The sequence below is a fragment of the Desmodus rotundus genome, chromosome 1, assembly GCF_022682495.2.
Source record: "Desmodus rotundus isolate HL8 chromosome 1, HLdesRot8A.1, whole genome shotgun sequence".
NCBI lineage: Eukaryota > Metazoa > Chordata > Mammalia > Chiroptera > Phyllostomidae > Desmodus > Desmodus rotundus.
This window is the reverse complement of record NC_071387.1, coordinates 71,013,087-71,032,708: the sequence shown is the minus strand read 5'-3', so window position 1 is coordinate 71,032,708 and position 19,622 is coordinate 71,013,087.

Below are 19,622 nucleotides of genomic sequence, written 5' to 3'. Positions count from 1 at the left end.
CATAGGTTTGGTGGTCTGGTAATACTGCTTTGTTAACCAACACCTGTATAACAGCATACAAGACAAGGTGGGAGTTGTGACTACCGGTAAATCTGCTAGAGGGGAGAATCCCCCAACAAATTAGCCACCCAAGGGGTAAAGCCCAAGTACAACAAGAGAGCCCACACAAACAGAAGAAAGGGCAAACCTAGAGCACGCAGACAAGGAGAGCAAAGAGACCATAGCACTGAGTCCCACAGAGCTCCTAACAAAGAGTTCATCTTAGGAAAACACCTGGCAAAGCAGAGCAGTAGGAATAACAGACAAACAAAAAGACTCACTTAAAATGGGGATAAAAAGAAAGAACTGCAATCAAAAGGAGTGGAAGACTCCCCAGCCAAAAAGGTAAATGAAATAGAGGCAAGCAAACTATCAGATACAAAATTCAAAAGAATGGTTATAAGGGTGCTCAAGGAACTCACTGACAACTACATGGAACTGAGTGGGAACTATAACCGAATGAGAAAGGAAATAGAAACTATAAAGAAGAACCAAGAAGAAATGAGGAATACAATATCTTTTTTAAAAAAAAAATACATTAGAAGGAATTACAAGCAGCCTGGATGAAGCAGAGGGACGAATTAGTGAGCTGGAAGACAAAGTAGAAAGAAATACCCAGGTAGAGCAGTGGCGTGAAAAAAGATTTAAAAAATATGAAGATAGCTTAAGGGAAATGGAAGACTACATGAAAGGCAACTACATTCAAATCATAGAAATACCAGAAAGAGAAGAAAAGAGGCAATGGATAGAAAACCTGTTTGAAAAAATACTGACAGAAAACTTCCCAAACCTGGAGAAGGGAAAGCCACAGAAGTTCAGGAAGCATAGAAGGTCCCAACAAGATGAACCCAAAGTGGCCCACTCAAGACACATCATAATTAAGCTGCCAAATTTTAAGATAAAGAGAGAATCTTAAAAGCAGCAAGGGAGAAACAGGAAGTATACAAGGGAACCCCAATAACACTAGCAGCTGACTTCTCAATGGAAATGCTCCAAGCCAGAAGAGAATGGCAAAAAACATTCCAAGTAATGAAAACCAAAGGCCTGCAGCCAAGACTGTTCATTCCAGCAAGGCTCTCAAAATGGAAGGCCAAATAAGGAGTTTCCCAGACAAAAGAAGACGCAAAGAATACACCTCCTCTAAACCAGCTCTGCAAGATATGCTTAAGGGACTGCTTTAAGAAGAGGAAGAAAAAGAGTGAGAGAGAGAGAGGAACACAGATACAAAGGGAGGAAATGAATAAGTACCTATCAATAGTAACCTTAAATCTTAATGGATTAAATGCTCCAATCAAAAGAGATAGGGCAGCTACATGGATAAGGAAACATATGTGCTGCCTACAAGAAACACACCCCACAACAAAAGACCTACACAGACTGAAAGTGAAGGGTTGGAAAAAAAATATTCCAGGCAAATGGGCAAGAAAAAAAAAAGCTGGGGTAGCAGTACTCATATCAGACAAAATAGATTTCAAAACAAAAGCCATAAAAAGAGACCCAGAAGTCCCGACACTTTGTAATACTCAAGGGAAGAATCCATCAAGAAGACATAAACTTATAAACATACATGTACCCAACATAGGAGCATCCAAATTTATAAGGAAATTCTTGGAGGACTTCAAGAAAGATATAGACAGCAACACACTTATAGTAGGGAATTTCAACACCCCACTGTCAAAAATGGACAGATATTCCAAACAAAATATCAGCAAGGATATTGTGGCATTGAAAAATATCCTAGATCAAATGGACTTAACTGATCTATATAGAGCCTTTCATCCTAAAGAAGCAAAATACACATTCTTTTCAAATACACATGGAACATTTTCAAAGCTAGATCACATGATAGGACACAAAACAAGCCTCAACAAATTCAAGAAAATTGAAATCATATATCAAGCATTTCTTGGACCACAAGGGCTTGAAATTAGAAACCAACCTCAAGGAAAAAGCTCAAAAACACTTAAATTCATGGAGATTTAACAGCATGCTGTTAAACAATGAATGTGTTAATAATCAGATCAGGGAAGAAATCAGAAAGTTTCTGGAAACAAATGAAAATGAACTCACAACAGTCCAAAATTTATGGACACAGCAAAGGCAGTCCTGAAAGGGAAGTTCACAGCAATACAGGTGGCCTACCTAGAAAAGATAGAAACATTGCAAATAAACAACCTAACCCCACATCTACACAAACTAGAGAAACAGCAACAAACAAAGCCCAGAGAGGGTAAAAGGAAGGAAAATTCATTTCCAAAAATATTTTCCCTGGTCCAGCAAAGAATTTGTGAGTTATTTGTTATTTACTTGTACACACAGGGTTATTTATATATTGTATTTGCATTGTTACAAGCACACACAGCTTTATTTTGATTTAAATTTGGATCTTTATTTGCCACTTAAAAGTGTTTAAAATGTTCTACTCTGTGCACTATGAGTAAGCATTACCATAAAATCATCTACTTAAAATGACAGAAAATAAAACTTAAATTAATAGAAATTACCATATAGCTTAGAAAAGGTCAAGTTTCCAATGTTCAGAAATGTTGGGATGGCTGTCATTTAAATATTTAGCAAATATTTTTGTCTGGTCTTCAATATAATGATGTTGCTGATACTAGACAGGTCCTCAAGGTGTAAATAACCATAATCCTGGGTAAAATGTCAGGCAAAAAAAGTTTTATGACATTGGACAAGAGACATTATAACAGTACAATTCCTGAGAAGAAGGAGGCTTTGGTGATCTCTGTAATTGCCTTTATTCTCTACCTGGAGACAGATTTCCAACCGTGTGGCAGAGAATTGAACTTAAGTAGGACCCAGAATTTCTACTAAGATCAAGAAGATTCAAAATTTGAAGCAGCTGAAGGGGTTGGGCAGAGAAGCAAAGAGAAGTGAGTCAGGGGGCTGAGAACTGTGAGCTTCATTACAATTTCCTGGGTTATGATAGGCTGCACGCATGCAGAATGAGATTGCTGTAAACAAGGACTTTCATAGCTGTGCAAGGAAGCAGAAGACTTAGAGAGAGATAGAACCATGCTGTTCTCCTGGCTTGAAGATGGAAAACAGGCACAGGAACTGAGGAATATAAATGGACTCCAAAACTTGGAAAAGCAAGCTTTCCTCCTGGAGCCTTCAAAAGGAACCCAGCCGTGCTGACACCTCGGATTTTTCCCAGTGAAGCCAAGACCTCCAGGACTATAGGACAATAAATTTGTATTGATTCAAACACATATGTTTGTGATCATTTATTATAGGAGCAATAGGGATCCATTACACCCAGCGATTCCACTTGTAGGTATATATGCAAGAAAGAAAATCATGTCCACGTGAAGGCTTGCACACAAATGGTCATAGAAGCATTATTCATAATAACCAAAGAGTAGAACCAACCCAAATGCTTATTAAATAATAAATGGATAAACAAAATGGGAAATTTGCATATAATGTAATACTATTAGCAATAAAAATAAAGTACTGACACTTGTAATAATATGGATGAAGTTTGAAAACATTACACAAAGAAAAAGAAAACATCCACATAGGACCACACATTATATGATTCCATCTATTAAGTATTCAGAATAGACAAATTCATAGACTGAAAAAGTAAATTAGTGGTGCTGGTGGATAGTGCTGAGAAATGGGCAGTGAATGACGATGGGTATGGTGTTTCTTTTGCAGACTTTGAGATGTGCTAAAGTGTGGTAAAGGTTGCATAAGTCTACATTTTCTTTAAAAATATCAAATTGTACACTTTAAGTTCATGAATTATTTGGCTTATAAAGTTTGTGTTAAAAAAGTAAACTTTAAAAATATAAAGAAAAAGTTTGCACTGGCTGGCATGGCTCAGTGGATTGAGTGCCAGCCTGTGAACCAAAGGGTCGCTGGTTTGATTCCCAGCCAGGGCACATGCCTGGGTTGCAGGGAGGGTCCCCAGTGGGGAGCACTTGAGAGGAAACCACACATTGATATAGCTCTCGCTCTCTCCTTCCCTTCTCCTCTCTCTAAAAATAAATAAATAAAATCTTTAAAAATATAAAGAAAAAGTAAATACAGTCTTAACAAGTAAGCAGATATGGAAAGCTAATAGAGGAAAGACAATTACAAGATGATGGAAATTCTCAAACTGAAAATGAAATGAAAAATTCATTAAATGTGTTTAATGACATATATAAAAAGACCAGTTTTAGTGAACTTGAAAGCAGATCAATAGAAAGTATTCAATTTGAAAAAACACATTAAAAAGTATGGATACATTGAAATACATGTGAAGCAATATGAAGTGATTTCACATACATGTAATAGGAGACTTAGAAGGAGAGGAAAGAAAGAGGCAGAAGTATATTTGGTAAATAGTGGCTGAAATTTTTAAACAAGCTGAAAAAACATTTATTTTCAGGTTCATGAGGCTTACCAAATAAGTAAGATAAATATGAGAAAAATAGACCTGGACACATCATGGCCAAACTATGGAAGAAAAAAGTTAATGATAAAATTCTGAAAGCTGTAAGAGATAACAGACACATTACATATGTGGAAACCTAATTGAGAATAACTACTATCATTTTATCAGAAAACACTGGAAAAACACCTTTTAAGCACTTACAGTTAAATAAACAAAAACAAACTCTTTTCCTCAGTTATCCTTGAATTCTACATCCAGTGAAGATATTCTTTTTTAAAAAATTTTATTGTTATTCAATTACAGTTGTCTGCATTTTCTCCCCATCCCTCCACCCCACCCCAGCCAAACCCACCTCCCTTCCCCGCCTCTACCCTCCCCCTTGATTTTGTCCACGTGTCCTTTATAGTAGCTCCGATAAACCCCTCTCCCCACTATCCCCTCCCCACTCCCCTCTGGCTACTGTTAGATTGTTCTTAACTTCAATGTCTCTGGTTATATTTTGTTTGCCTTTTTCTTTTGTCGATTATGTTCCAGTTAAAGGTGAGATCATGGCAGTGAAGATATTCTTAAATACAAGCACAAAATAAAGACATGTGTACTAGTGAGCTAGGGCTGCTGTGACAAGGTACCACAAACTGGGTGGCTTAAACATCAGATAGTTATTGTTTCACAGTTCTAGAGGCTAGAAGTCTGAGATCAAAATGTCAGCAGGTTTAGTTCCTTCCAAGAATTATGAAAAAAAAATCCATTACATGGAAAAATCTCTTACCTAGATCTGGTGGTTTAATGGCAATTTTCAGTTTTCTTCAGCTTATAAAAGAATCACACCAATTGCATGATGTTCTCCCTGTGTGTGTGTCTATTCCTTCCCATGGACTTTTGTTCATATGGACACCATCCCTATATTGGATGAGGGGCCCACCCTATTCCATTATGATCTCCTCTTAATGAATTACGTCTGCAACAATGCCTATTTCCAAATAAGATCACATTTTAAGGTATGGGGTTACTACTTCAGCATATGAGTTGAGGAGATACAACTTATCCTGTAACAACATGTATAGGGAAATAAAACCAGGGTACATTTGCTATCAGCAGACCTGACCAACAATAAATAAAAAGATGCTCTTTTGGCTGAAGTTAAATGATGCCATACAAAAGGAAAGTAAGGAAAGAAAAACAGTAAGAAAGGTAAATGGAAATATACATCTGCCAAGTTATTGTATTTGTGAAATGTGGAGCGGGGTATTCAAGCAGAAACGTAGATATACGAAGTGTTATATCAATCCCAATTCTCTTAGCCAAGTCTTTGAGACTTTTTTTTATCTTAATTTTATTTTTATTTTTCTACAGCCAGACTATTATATCTATATATGGTATTTCAATAAGATTAAAAGCTCCAAAGTCAGATTGCTAAAATCACATATGTCCTTTACCACTGATAAACTGTGTGCCCCTGGACAGCTCATGAAATCTTTCTCCTCTATTTTCTCTTCTGTGAAGCAGGGACAAAAACAGCACCTATCTTGCAAGGTAATGTTGAGCATCAATGAGAATTCCCCACTGAATGCTTTTCTCAGTGTAATAGATTGGTATTAATGATTGTTTCCTATTACTACCTAATATTAACATAAACATTCATGTTTTTGTGTGAGATTATATCAGTAGTATCCTTATAGTTATGACCAAAATATAAACAATTACTGACTTTTTACTATGTGCCAAGGAGTTTAAACACTTTATACAGCTTATTGTATTTCTCACCATAATTTTTTTGAAGTTAGACATAGTACCCTTATTTAGACCAACATATTAAAATTATCAAAGGTTCCCTAACCCACTTAACATATAAAATAGAATTAAAATCTAAATCTCCTTGACTACAAAATCATTATACCACTTTATTTCCAAGAACAACATATAGCATCCTGTATTCCAAAAACAAAATTGTGAAGTTATACAATCACCACACTGAACTACAGGAAAAGCAAGTTGACTTAAGCCTCACCACGTTTAGCTAAAAAAAAATTAGCATCTTCTGAGTAATACCGATATTTAAAGACTTTAAGTGACCCAGATTCTGAATTTTGGGACAGTTTTGATGTAAAACATTTCTTTATTGGCCTCACATATCATGAACACTGGAAAATGCAACTAAATTTCCAAACATTATCTTCTAACATATACTTTCTCTTACACTGAGATACAGCAAAAATAACAAAAACACCTTCAGCAACAATAGTATTTTCTCAGGTTCTGTATTTTTCTCTGGGATAATATCTGTGTTTTGTATATAAAGCTATCCTTTAGAAGAAAGAGGCATAACTTGGGCCCAAATGCTGGCACTAAACATTTTTGGATGATTCACAAGATGCAGAGCAACATGACCACAGGAATCTCACATGTCATATCTATATCGCTTATGCCACATGTGTCACCTGATGCACAATAGGCCTCCCAGTGCAGTGGGGGAAGACCTCTTTAGCCTGCTCTGTTCTCATCAGCCCTGCCCCCCATCCTCTAGTGGCAAGTCTTCCAAATCCCAAAGTCCTTACATTTCCCAAAGACTTTTAGGAAATAAAATTATAATAAGATTTGAGTTTAATAAAATCATATGGTATTTGTACATACCCTGATTATTCCAAAAACCTACTCCCCCCACCAAACATTAAATACACCATAGCAATGACTGTGATGTATCACTGTGTTTTGGGCCCTACAGCTTAGAACCATGTCTCATTCCATTTCATTACCTTAACTCTCTTTCTCTTTAACTCATCTATATATTTTTCCTTCCAAAATACAATGACAACAACAAACGTCTGATTGGTATAGAAGGGAGATACTATTTATGGTCATATTGTGATACTTTATCATATTTTTTACATAGGCTTTTTGTATCTTAAAGAAAAAAATGGGATTTAACTGAAAGATGATAGATTGTATAAAGGAAGACATACAGAGGGTCCAGAGACATATGAAAAGACGCTCAGCATCACTAGCCATCAGAGAGATGCAAACTAAAACCACAATAAGATGCCACTTCACACCGGTTAGAATGGCCAGCATAAACAAAGCAACAAACAAGTGTTGGAGAGGATGTGGAGAAAAGGGAACCCTAGTGCACTGTTGGTGGGATTGCAGACTATTGCAACCACTATGGAATTTGTGCAGTGGTATGAAATTTTCTCAGAAAACAAAAAATGGAACTGCCTTTAGACCCGGCAATTCCACTGCTAGGATTATATCCTAAGAACCCCGAAACACCAATCCAAAAGAATCTATGCACCTCACTGATCATAGCTGCACAATTTACAATAGCAAAGTGCTGGAAGCAACCCAAGTGCCTATCAGTAAATGAATGGATCAAAAAACTATAATACACTTACACAATGGAATTCTACGCAGCAGAAAGAAGGAGCTCCTACCCTTTGCAACAGCATGGATCGAACTGGAGGGTATTATGCTAAGTGAAATAAGCCAGGTGATGAAAGAAAAATACCATATGATCTCACCATTTACAGGAACATAATCAACAAAAGAAACAGCAAGCAAAGTACAACCAAAGACATTGAAATTGAGAACAGGCTGACAGTGATCAGAGGCGAGAGGGGAGGGGATAATGGGGGGAAAGGGTGAAGGGTTTACAGGAACAATTATAAAGGACACATGGACAGTAACAAGAGGAGGGTGGAAACAGGAGAGGGAAGTGGGGAGGGTTGGGGTGGTGGGGAGGGGTGGGGAGAAAAGTCAGAAAACTGTACTTGAACAACAATAAAAAATTTTTTAAAGCAAATAGTAGTTATTTATCAATTTTAAATCAATTAAACCCTTTGGAAATTGAAATTGAGTATCTTACACTATTTTTGGAATCCAGGGACCATGGCAAGTCCATCATAGCCAATCATGGACCTGCTTACACATTATTGTTCATTTCAAAGCTTTGATAATCTCATTCTCATGTTTTATGGACACATTCTCTTGTCTGTGGATCAGACATAAACATGCAGCTGCTATGCACATCTCAGTCTGAATGCATTGTCTCAGCAAATTGTGAGCCTTCAAATTAGGCATTATGGAGCATAAGCAGGAATAAGAGAGCATTTGTTTCTCAAATGTCTACTTCCAGACAGCCTATTTTAATGACTGCATTTTGTTCTTTGATTCCATAAGGGAAAGAAAGAAGTGAAAGAATAAAGACGAAGGAAGGAAGGAAGGAAAGAAGGAAGGCAGGAAAGGAGGGAGGGAGGGAGAGTGAGAGGGAGGGAGGAAAGAGTTGGCCACTATTTGAACAGCAAAATAACTTTTTAAATTGACATTATTTTTGAAGCTATGGAGCCAGTTTCTTGACAGAATAAAATCATCGAGTCTTTCCCAAACTCATTCCCGTTAAGAGTTTGCTCATCCTCATTAAGAGTTTGCTCATCCTTTACCAAATCGCCATTGTCCACTCTAAACTCTCCCCCATGACAGCCACTTCCATTGTCACGCCATGCAGCAGCTATCATGTATCCCACAGTCAGGGAGACTTTCTGCATGTCAGGATTATTCATTTACCTGGTCAGTGCTTATTGGAAGCTTTCCTCATGTCTGGCTCTCCTTAATATTGGTGACAAAAGATAGAGTCTGATTTCTTTGCATTCAAGGGACTCACATTCTAGTAAACCAGATATCATTCTGTGGTTAATTTGAGAGAGGTAAGAAATGGTTATCCTACTTTATTATTTAAATTCTGAAGAACAAAATTAAAAAGTACAATTTTAAAAATAAATTTACATTTAGATCAAATTTCCAAACCTCAGAAAAATAATTTATTGAAACAGCATATATGTATGTGTTTTGAAGTAAGGGTTGGGTTTGTTTGCTTGATATTGCAAGGTACGGAAACATAGAGAAGCTACATAAGAGACAGTGATGCATCTATTGGTAAGAGAGGGAAAGGTAGTTTGGCTGCAATAGAGCTAAAAGAAGAAAAAGAGTTTTAAACAAAGGATGCTACTTTCCTACAGCTCTTAGGGTAATGTGGTCTCATGTTTATTTTTCTCAGTTTCATTCTTAATTATATGCTTGTTACAGAACAGACCCAAGGGGGGTGAAAAATATACTATTACTGAAAGGACCCCCCCTTTTCCCTCTGGGGGTCCCCCCCACCTACTAGGTTAGCATCGCCCACTACCCAGTGGCAGTCTTTCTCTGCAGCCCCATTTCCAACTCCTCCTAAAATCAGTTACACCTGCCAGCATTCCTGTATTCTTCCAGCTTTACTGGGCTGCCATAGTAAGTCTGGGCAGGTGTGGCCCCATGGCATGGAGCCAATCTTCTCCAAGCTCTCACCGCAGGCACTGTAACCAGGGGGAGTTGCTTCCAAGTTACATCTTGGGTGGAAGTCACTCCCATCTCCCTGGCTCAAAGCATGGCCACAGCTATTTAACATATCTATGAAGCCAGTTAAAGTTTATAGATATGTTAAATGACTATGCCAGAGGTTAGCTGCACAGCTGTTGCTGTACAAAACAGCTCTGAATGGCCATGTGTCCTTTCCCTCAACTCAGACTTGTGGGGGTGAGGACATCCTACATATATTTTTCCAATATTTCCTGGGCACCTTGAGTTCTGGAACCCATTACAAATCCATGTTTGGGGCTCCCCCTCTTGGCTGCACCCTGTTACACGCTTATTGGCCTCTGTGCTCTGCTATGCACTTGGGAAAAATGTTTGTCTCAGCTAGAAAAATATTTTTGTCTATTTTCAGCCACAGGATGGGGGCACAGACAACTGATTTCTAGTCCTAAAGCCCCTTTACAAAATACTGAGACATAAACTGATTGGCTTTAAGGTCTGCACTTTGCCTAAAGTTGATGACAGTGGCAGCGGGCCAGGGTTTGAGGGCAGAGTCATGGAGCACAGACATGCTTGCTGGTGTGGGTTCGGTGAGAATTACTCAGCACCATGAGGTGGGGCTTGGCAGAGAGATTCTAGCACAGATCACAGGAAAGGAAGGTCTTGCATGATGCTGCCCCTTTCTAAAGAGTACAACACAGAAATCTGATAATTTCATATATTTGTGGTACTTCTTTCATTTCTTAAGAGAAATTTAAAGGCTGATCAAAATCCACAAAGGAGTAAATAGGTAAACAATGATACAGAGGAATAAGGCTAGATGAAGGTTTATGATGAGCACAGCCATGAGACAAACATTACCAGCACCCTGGAAGTCCCCCTCGTGGTTCTTCCCTGTCGGTGTTCCCCAAGCTCCACCTACAGGTCACCGCCATTCTGTCTCCTGTCACCAAAATTGTGACACCTGATTTTGAAATTCATATGTAGGTCTGACTTTTTAACATTAAGTTTGTGAAAGCTACCCCATGCTGTCTTTCGTAGCTGAAGTTTGTGAAATTTTACTGCCATATCAAATTTCACTGTGTGACCCTACCGCAACACATTCATTCATTACACTGTTGATGGGTAGATATTTGGATGGTTTCTATCTTGGAGCTCATATGATAAATGCTGTTGTTAATATTTTTGTGTACGTTCATTTTACAAAACATATGGGTGTGTTTTACTTTGTTTTAGTCATTACAATACTGTGTAGTAATATCTGGTAGCTATTTGAATTTGCATTTTCTGATGACAGATAATATTGAGTTCCATGTTGACAGGTTTATTGGCCAATTGGTTACCATTTTTGACGAGATAGCAAGTTTGCCCTTTTTGAAATATGAGTTGGTTGTCTTTTTCTTCTTTCTTTTTGTGAACTTCATTAAAATTAAAAATTTCTATTTACCTACTGACACAACTGTGAGATTACTCATAAGGGTGGGGGCTGACTGAAGGAGCAGAGACGGGGTGAGCGGGGGAGGGGAGAGCAACAGGAGAAAACTGGAACAACTATAACTGAACAATAATACATAAAAACACATTATTTAAAATATAAAATCTATTTACCAAAATTTGATTCTCAGTCAAATCTTTAGAATTATGTCTGTTACATAAAATAGTAATGCCTCTCTAAAGATATATGCAGATCTACAACCTGATAACAATATTCCATAGAGCAAAACTTGACTCAAAGGCTTGTGTTTTCTTTTAACTTACATAAGAGATCAGTAGTTAATATAGTTTGTGTATAATCTCAAAGGTAAAGGTCTTTAAAACCTTTTTCTCTGCCTCTACCTCATCAATTATCTTTCTGTTAATTCATAGAAAAAGTTTCCCTCAAGTCTCAGAACCGGAAAACTCTGTGCTGGGTAGTTGGCTTTGTTCTCTCCTATAGGCACTGTGGCTTCTGTGGCACATTCCATCCCTCCTTCTGGCCTTGTTTTCCAGCAAATGTTTATCCCGCATGTATAAACTACAAAGAACTCTACATATTTCTCTGTACTAACCCTGTCCCTGTCTTTCCTTTGCCATTTTCTGCAGATGTTTCTACTGACTTTACGTAAAAATTAGAAAGGAATAAGAATATTCCCTATATATGTTCGTATGTAAATACAGTATATGTTTTATACATAATCTAAATATATATAATGTATAGATCTAACTAAATATACATATACACATAAGTAAATACATATATACTAAATAAAATATATAAGGCAAATGTATATCATTATATATGCATACACACAGGACAAATAAGTTTATATTTGTGATCAGCCTTATTTTTGTAAGAGAACCACAAATAATAATTTTATAGTTAATACCTTAATAAATAATTTCCATTTTTATGTCTCATGGCATATTTTTTCTCCAGTCTTTGGCCACATGCTTACTTAACTTCCTTTTCATGCTACAAAGTGCAGATTAGTAGTTGAATCAAAGCTGCCTAAAGCATTCTGCGCACCATCTTATTTGTTTGCAAAGTTCTTGAACTATGAATAAGGGTAAAATTTTAAAGCCGAAGCATGAAGAAGAAGACTGGAGAAAAGCGTTTCTATGCTAATGGCCGTAGCTACGAGTACAGAGCAGAGCGCACACAGAATGCACCATGGAGATGCTAAATAACATTTATGGAGCATGCGGGCCTTGCATAGCAGAAGCAGGAATGTTCTTACATTTGGTTTGCAAAATTACTTTGGACATTAAGGAAAATGCTGAAGTTTCATTTGAACTGTGGACCAAAAACCCTGACCAAGAACAGGGCAGGGATTTGGGACCTGCCGTTTTGTTCAAAACAGTGTTAGACAGAACTGTGACATGCCAGGATGATTCTGGATACATTGTCTTTTACTTCTGTACTGTGCTCTGAAGGAAAAAAGTGGATCAAAAAATAACAGTTTCAGAAAATTTTAAATAGAAAAGTTCATAAGTTTTTAATGGAGATAGTATGAGTCTAGGGCTAAACAAGGATTCTTTTTATGCAAATTTATCACTCTTAAATTTATTGTAATGATCCAATGCATCAACAGATATTTTTGAGAGCCAGAAAACACATTTAAAATGAAAATGCAAGATATCTCACTAGTCACCCCTAATGACTCAGAATAGTACATCTGTTTCTGTTTAAGTCAGTGTTGGTAAGTGAAGAGTTCACTTACTTTTATTTACAGTAAATAAAGATTTCATTTACTCAGATAATAGTAATAAGCAATGCTAAGTGTCAGGTACTATACTGACATTTTTTTTTTTACCTCTAAACACAGCAAGATAGATTTTACTCCACTGGTTTTATAAATGAGAATGTCGAGATTCAAAATGTCTAGGAAGCTTGTCCAAAGTCACTAACAGTGGTAAAACTAAGTCTGAGTTCTGCCTAACCAAAAAATAACTGTCCTTTTCAAAATGCCACTATTCTGTTAGAAAAATAAAAGAAAAACAAGAAATAAAACAACAACAAAAGACTTCCAAAACCAAAATAGATCAATCTTAGAAGAAACCACCCAATTCCATGAGAGATGTAATGAGCTTTCTTTGAAATAGTGTTGGGAAGATGGAATATCACCACCAGTTTATATTCTGTTTACAGGAGAATTTATCAGGATAATTATTGGATGACTGAACTCAGTTTCTACATATCCCTGAGTATTTCTGAAGCCGGTGATCAGATTTAAACTATGGATACTGTAGACCTGCAAGTTTACTGCCCTTGGCTAAAGTGTAAAAGTCTTGGTAATTTTGAATGAGTCTTGGTGAGAAAGCCAGCTCTTCTGGCCCAAACAAATCAGTCTGTATATAAACAGGTGTCAGCATTAGATTTTAAATAGTTAAAATATATATAAAATAATACACTCAGCTGAGCTTTTACATTTTCACAACGTCGTTTCCAAATCTGTGGGACAAAACACCTTTCTTCCTAACCCTAAAAAGCCAAGGCAGAGTAACAGTTGCCATAAGAAAATATGCAGCTATTTTCTCCTTTTGGGTAAACAAAAAATACCACTGATCCTCTAAACTGCACAATACAGCTGATTGAATTTTTAAAACTTTCGAAAAAGTCATGTACAGAAGGACATATTCACCAAACTATTCTTTTTATCTGAGATGATGCTTTATTGAGTTTCATTAAGTTGGTTACATGGAAATTCACTCCTACTCCCTGGGAAATTTAAGTCCATAATTTCTGCTAGTGTAAAACCTAATGTAGTCATTCTTTCCTTGATCATGTATATAAAAAATAATTGAGCACTATGCCTTTTAATTGAAGTAAATATTCTTTTTATTAACAATTTTATAAATGTACTACTAAATAAAACATAATTCATCTTTGTCCCATTTGTTGAAAACTTCATAATAATAAATATGTTTTCTCAAACATATTTCTGTCTGTTTGTCACTACCAGGTAAAAGTAAGCATATTTTATTTGGAAAAAAAATAATTACATTGCTATTGTTCTGAAGAGTTTTCCATTCGTGCTATAGGTCTAAGTTTACACCAAACTTGGCATTGTTTCTGTGCATGTAGTCCTAGTATAGAAAAACACAAACCCAAGCAGGTCATTATTGTAGTAAAATTTTCTGATTGAACTAAAATAATGCATGCATGGAGATGAAGCTTATATTTATGAGGAACAGAGAATTGAAAGAGCATAGATTTAATAAGCCTGAATAAGAGGAGACATGGTTTAATTTTCCTGGTATTAGTGGAAATATTCACCCTCTGTGGACAACAGCAGTGAGAATTTAATCCCAGGTAGGACTTAACTGAGGAGAAGAGAGACTTCCTTTGGCTCTAAGAGTGACTTCCTTTGCTCACTAATACTGAAACTGTGCAGAAAAATGAGAACAAATCTGAACAGAATGTAGCAATATGCTCTTAGCATTTCTGGTCCCCACAACCCCGGGAAAGCTTAGGTGCATACATAACTTGATGAAGGTTTTTTTTCCCTCAGAATATCTCTGCAGTGTCTTAAACAGAGTAGACTTTTTTTTTTTTTCCTGGAGACTCAAAATGCAAGAGCACCTCAACAATGATAGACAACTAAATAATTAAAAGAGGGATGACTAATAGTTATCATTGTAAACAGCAAATTACAGTCCCCATAACTATTGAACATATATAAATTCATTTTTTATTTTCACAACTGAACTATGTAATAAGTCAGGGAGATTTATTAGCCCCATTTTAAAGATGATGGAACAAAGAGTAAAAGAAAGGCAATTAAAACTTGCTTAACTTATGCTGAGAACCAGGAAATGTGCCAAGTATTTTAGATAATTATTTCATTTTTCCTCATTGAATTTTTTGAAGTTGGCATAATTTTATCCACTTTGGAGAGGAGTAAACAGAGGTTCTAAGAATAGACCACAGAGGTTCACAAAGTTATCCTGGAAGATCTTTTATTTTCCAACCTGAAAGCAAAAGTATTTAGCTCATTTAGGATTATTTATTTATCCTTAAGTATTTAGCATTTAGGGTTATTATTTATCCCTAAAGCATGAAGTTTCTGGAATGATCATTAGGTAGTGCACACCCTAGGCTACCCATTTCACGAGAACATGCGGAGACATGTATGTCCGAACCACACGATGACACACACAGTACCAGCCACACCAGCCTCTGAGTCCCACAACTAATTAACTGTGGGTTTAATACAGATCTAATAACAGAAAATCTAGGAAGATCCAGAAAAACAAAGTATTTTACTGTCCTTAAAATTTTTGGCAATGTTATTTAGAAGAATCTGAAGCATTTCTTTCTGAAACTTCTGAACTCAGGTTTTGAGAAGCTGAACCTCAGTTGACCATGTAATCACTTGATGGAAATATAGAACATATATTTTCAACATCTTAAGCCATCAGAACAGATTCCTTTGCTGAATCAAATATATGGTTGCAATCTCTCAGGTTTTAAGTGAATCATTTAATTTAATCTTTTCTTCCCTAATGACCTTGTTTGTGTGTCTGAAAGTAGGTATGCCTAAGAAAGTAACGTTAGTATTCAATTATTTGATAAAGATCAATAAGCTTTGTGGATGATTGTAACCAAATTACCTAGAATTCAGCTTCAAGGTAGATTGCATGAGTTTGAATCCCTGTTTCTATAATTTCTGGTTAATTACCTTGTGCATGTTTACTGATCTCTCTGTGTTTACTCCTCCTTAAAATAGGGCTAATAATTACACCAGCATCATGAAGCTGTCGTGAGGCTCATCACAGGTAATGCTGTGATACACATTGTTTAAGATAGTGCTTGGCCTGCAATAAACATTCAACAAATATTCATTCTCATTATTTTAGTGTTATTATTACTTAACAAATAATTTTATAAAACGTATGGCTATTCTGAGATACAATCACAGAATCTCATGCAGCCATATTCTGACTAACCTAATTCAGCATTCACACTTCACCAATCCCTCCACCAAGCTTTACCTAAACCCCTCCTCACCTCCGAAGTAGGTCCGATATATTTTCACAGTTAAAGTTCTAAGAAGCTTTTTCCTCATATTGAACCCCAAACTGCCTTTGTGAAATTTGCATACATATGGCTGGGTTCTGCCTCCTGAGACTACATGAATACATAGAATGAATCCAATCCCAGAAATAAAGAAAACCCATCAATTAATTAAAGACAGATAGCAAGTTCCTTTTGAGATTTCATTACTTTAGACTGAATATTTTTCATTTTGTTTGTTTTTCTGCCAATTGACAAGTTTATATTGACTTCCTCAATATAAACTTTTTCTTGCTTATTATACTGGGAGATTTAGTGTCATTATATTAGAAACACCGCAAAGTGCAGAGTGTAGCTGTCAACCATAGCTTCACATGAGAACATTCGGAGGACCTAACAATACCAATGCAAGTGGCTATATCCAGAGATTCTGATGCAATTGGTTTGGGATGCAGCCGCAGAAAACATTGGTGTGGAAGAAAAGGCATAGAATCTTTCACTGGAAACATCTCATGACTGTGTAACATTTTAAGCAATTACTTAACCTCTTTGAGTCTTATAATCCTTTTGTTCATTTAATCCACAAATACTGTTAAATACTTACTATGGGTCAGTCATTGTGCTAAGCAGATGGAATCCACAGAAATAAAATGTACTTGCTGTTTGCTAGTGTCAAGATAGTAATAGTCAATGTCACGAATTAGAGTGTATTATGCATTTAGATGAGTGCTATAAAAAGAATTGTGGTTCTCGGAGACTCAAAAACAAAAACAAATCTGGTTTAGTCAGTATTACAAAGGGGAAAGAGTCTGTGTTAAGTCCAGAAATAAAACAGCATTCTGACCAGGGAAAGAGAAGCTTCTGTGATTGAGTCACAGTGGTTTATAAGAAGTAAAGGACTTTTCTTATTAAGAAACAAACGAAGAACAAAAAAAAAGTCCCAAGTGGTCCCCTTCATGGAAAACAACTACTTTTTGTTTCCTTAAAATTTCAAAATTTTCAGTGGTGAACAATCTGCCTGGAGACTAGGATTTGACATAAAAGTGCTTAAGATGAAGAGTTGGTCCCTCTCCCTTAGGAAACTTCCAAATGCAAACCTCAGAGTAGGAAACAGGCCAGATAAGAAAGTGGAGCAGCAACTCCTGCCTGAAACGATACCTGGTTTGCGGGCCTCTGACCTTCTGGGGGAAACTAGATGAAAAAATGCCTCCCCTGGAAAAGATGTCCTCTAGGCTAAACAAATTTGTTACAACATGGAGAAAAACTAGACACTAATTATTAGCTGTTTGGCCCAATTTGGGGAGAACAAGATTTTTAAAGTTAACAGGATTTCAAGCAAGTGCTTTACAAACTTTAAATTGTGTATCTGTCTTATTAAAAGCATTTTCTGACTTAGTAGTTCTGGAGAAAGGTGTGCTTGAGATTCTTCATTTACAACCAATTCTCAGGACACTCATCAGCAGATCCTGCTTTGGGTAGAAGGGATGAAGTCATTGAATACTCTGCCTCATTTTGCTCATCACAAAGGGTTTGTTCGAAATAATTGTCAAAAGTGTCACCTACAGGAACATTAGTTTCTGCCTGGTTTTAAACTGTATGGCCTTCCTGAAAAACCTTTGAAGTATGAACATATGAATCTGCTTTCCCCAATGTCAAAATGCTTGAACATTCACCTCATACTCCTTTCCACCTGAGACATTTATTTTATTGCTTTAATGGTAATACAGTATTTTAGGGGTATCAAACCACTTTAAGATTTCTAGGCAATCTTTCTATCAATTTACTGTATTGTAAATTGTAAATTTACTGATTTTTGTGGATTTTCCTAGATTTTCTGTTTTTAGATCTGTATTAAACCCACAGTTAATTAGTTGTGGGACTCAGAGGCTGGTGCGGCTGGTTCTGTATGTGTCATCGTGTGGTTCAGACATGCATGTCTCCGCATGTTCTCGTGAAATGGGTAGCCTAGGGTGTGCACTACCTAATGATCATTCCAGAATGTCTTGACCATTGACTGAACATGCTTACCAAATCACTGATCACCAGTTATTCAATGCACTCCGAAAAACTGCAGCAATTATTGTATCTAAATCATACAATTACTTAGCCAGAAATCAATATCGTAATTTTAACATTCCACAGAACTACTGCTTACTCCTCAACTCTGGAGAGGAAAGTAGAGGAATTATATTTAGGTACTTGAAATTTGTGTCATATGCTATATACATGCAAAAGTTGGAATATTATTTTTTAATCTGGGAGCTCATATAGTAAGTATTCTCCCTTTTTAATGTAGGATCCCCCAATCAAATTGCAGAAGTAGCCCTTCTAGGGGGTCAAAGCTCTTAACTTGAATCTGTACCTCTAAACTAAGAAGACAAACAATCTTGCTGGAATATCTACAGATGCAATCACAGAATATTAGGACCAGAATTACTTTAGAAATTATCTACCTGGCCTCCATATTTGGTATTTCAGATATAAAGGTAGTAAAAGGGTGAAGAATTTCTAATACTTGGCCAACTCATTAGTGACGGAACTGGTGCTATCATAAGTTCCCAGGTTTATAGTTCTGGTGACTAGAAATACAGAAATAGGAGTTTGATCACTGTTTTTTTTTTTTTTTCACCTGTAACTTGAACATTAAATCATCTAAGACCCAATTTAAGTTGAATATGTTCTGAATGCATAAAAATCAATGTCAAAAGAATACACATAACTTTTGTGCTTATTCATTTTTACTTTTGGACTGACGCCATAAAATCTGAGTAGATATTTGATGAGTAACAGAAAGCTATCATAAGTTAGTAGGATGAATGCACTGCTACCTGCATATCACTGGGTTAATTTTTAATTTCATAATTCAATAGTTCAATTGAAACTGATACTTAATTTTAATATTATCATAAATTATGGATCTCATCAGAGATAATGAGTAGTAAATTTATGAAAGACAAAAATGTTATCTGAAATATTTACATTCAGATTAATAAAATCAGAAGCTCTGTTTCCATATACTTTAAATATTTAAAACAAAAGGTGTGTTAAAAAATTGTGAGGTACAGACAGTTATAACCACCATGTTCATACAATGTCTGTAGATATTTTTCCCTTTTATAATACATTATGGTTAAGTCCACATTCATATGTAATTTTTTTGTGTATGTAGGAGGTAGAGTTTAGGTAAGTATTTATTTGTTGTTACAAAGTCTATTGTGTACTAAATAAAAGCATTGAAGAATTTCCCAAGATACCAATAATGAATATCTCCCCAGAAAAAGCATTTAGGTAACAGATGGGACACAAAAATTCTACTTTCTCCTTGACTCTCTGGATAGG